We start from the raw sequence: 2,863 nt of genomic DNA, 5'->3' as shown, positions 1-2,863 counted from the left end.
GGGGGAAAAAAAGGACACATATGTAATACCCTTTGTAATACTTTTAGCAAAAAAAAACAAATAAAAAATTAAAAAAAAGAAAACACATATATAATTACAAAAAAAAGAATTAATTAAAAACATAAGATGAAGAACTTCAAAAAATATGTATAGATGTTACATTCAACATGACCAAAATGTTTAAATATACATTTGCTCAAAAATAAGAAAGGGAAATCCCAAGGGGCCAAAAAATATTCTAAGCTTAGACAGACAAGCTTAGCTGACTCTGGTGATATAGAGATAGTCTAATGAATACAAAATAAACCTAGGGAATGGAAACTAATATCCATGTAGGGATAAGCGATCTGATCTTTGGTCAAAATAATGGGGTAAATTATACTTGAAATAGCATTAAAAACTCAAGGGAAAGGCTGTCTCTTCAATGAAAGGACATTGGGAAGATTTTGCCTATCAGTTTAAGGATGCTATAAGAAATTTGTTTCTCTGTCTAGAATTTCTAGGTGAAAAAAATCTTCCATAAAAAGTGAATTTTAAGATACCCAGTGGATATGTGAATTCAAATTTACATCACTTATGGGTGTGGGAATCCTGAGGTTAATATATATGTATGTGAAACCCCCATGGGCACACCTACCAGAAACAAATGCAAAGCTCTCTAGTAACTGGTGAATGCCTTGATGGGTTACCCATATCCCTCTGAAGTGTGAAGAACTTATTTTCCCCAGTTGTGTGGACTGAGGTCTGGCAGACACCCTTTAGCTGTCACCCTCTGTGGAGATTTTACCTCTGCTTAAAAGTGTCAAATTGCCCAGAGGTACACTCTTCTCCGGGCAGCCTGCCCCAAAAGACTGGGCAAGGTGATAGTGCAAAGATCACACTCTCCTGTTCTAATAGAACAATCTTCAGCACTCCTTTTAGGGTCTGCTGAGTCATCTGTCAAAACTTCTGTTGCAGTGTTGATTCTGACAGCATGCCCAAAAAGGAAACCCTATATGCAAATTTCTGCTTCATAGTCCACTTTCCGGGAAAACAACCTGCAACAGCAACATTTAGACATTACAGAGAGCACAGAACTACCACAAAAAAGTATATAAATTTCTTGCTGAAGACAAGTTTACTATTAAAAAGTTCAAAAGTTCAGAGGATATGATCTACAATGACTAAATTGGCATACATCACAAACAAAATGAATAGCATCACAGTATTTGAGAAAATAGAATAAACTGTAAAACACTTTACAAAAAGGTTTTTGTTGAATGAAAAAAGTCATAATGGTAAACAAAGGACATTATAGAGAAAAAGCAAGGTAGACTTTAGAGGAAAAATAAAAATGTTTGGAGAGGTAATACTAGTAGCATATTAAGTGTTATACTTGAATATAATTGGAAGTCATTATTGATTTTACCTTTCCTCTAGTGTGCCTTCATGTTCTGCATATCCTGGAAAGTAAAAACATACATATCCAAGACTCCCTTAAACTAGATCCCTGGATGTGACTTAGATTCAACCAAATAGATGCACTGATGTAAGATTTGGATTTATACATAGTAAGAGGTTTCACTTCTGATGTTGCTGCTTCTGTTGGCAAGCAGAGTTAAGCAGACTTAACAGAGATCTCGCTGCCTAGACATTGATTTTATAGCAGGGCCATGATTAGAGGGAGGCCTCTAGCACAAAATTTAAGAGAATACCAAGAATCTCAATAAACAAGATAAAGAATGTTTAATGCGATGGTAGAAGGCACAATTAGTGTAAAAAATCCACATTGAATAAAATATAAAAGTTGTAAACAAAGATAAAATCATCAATATATTGATTTTGCCTCAGGCTCTAATATGGCTTCTGATCAGCATTGTAACTGATCCTGTCTTTATTTATAATATTTTTATTAACTCTGATGTAATTACATTATCAACATATTTTGTTTATGTTTACCATCTTATTTTGTACTCTTTGTTTTGTCCATTCCATTTTTTTCTTTCTGAACTTTCAGATATTTTGATTATTTTTAATATTTCATTTGCTTTTTCTTCTAGTTTGGGCATGTTCATATTCTATTTCTATTCCTTTAGTGATTGCCTAGAAATTTAAACTTGCAGTGTCAACTAGTATAATTAGTAAATATCTGTTCCCTCTTTTAAGAGTATACAAGAAATTTAGGACACTTTAACTCCATTTACCTACTGCCACAGGTTATTATAGTTCCATTTCAATTTTGTTGTTTTTGCAACTCCACAATACATTAATTTTAATATAATTAGTATATTTTAATTATATCCACATATTCATATCATTTACTCTTAAATCTTTCTCAAATGTCACATACTCAATCTGGGGTTGCTTTTCTTATGCCTGAAATCTATTCTTTGTAATTTCCTATAATTAAGAGTGGCTGAAATAAACTCACTTAGTTCTTGTCTGACTGAAAATTATGTTTTTCAAATCACAAAAATGCCCTACCATTGTCATTGGCTTCCATTGTTGTTGAATAATTGGCAGACAGTACACATATTGTTCCCTTGAAGATAATGAATCTGGCTGCTATTACATCTTTTTATCTTTGATGTTCTACTTTTTACCATGTTGTATAAATGTGAATTCATTGGGCTTGTAGAATATGGGTGACATTCTTTTCAAAGATCTGGAAAAAGTCAGCCATATTCATGCAAATATAATCCTTTTTCCATTCTTTCTCTTCTCTTTAGAACTCTGATTAGATTTAAATGAAATCTGCTTATTATTCATGTCCCTTTAATTTTCTTTTATATTTCCCATCTCTTTGACTCTCTGCTGTAATTTTTATTTTTTCTAACTCATATTCCAGTGCATTAATTAGATTTCTCCAGAAAAAAAAGGCTAT

The sequence above is a fragment of the Myotis brandtii genome, unplaced genomic scaffold (assembly GCF_000412655.1).
Source record: "Myotis brandtii unplaced genomic scaffold, ASM41265v1 scaffold1525, whole genome shotgun sequence".
NCBI lineage: Eukaryota > Metazoa > Chordata > Mammalia > Chiroptera > Vespertilionidae > Myotis > Myotis brandtii.
This window is presented reverse-complemented; position numbering follows the sequence as displayed.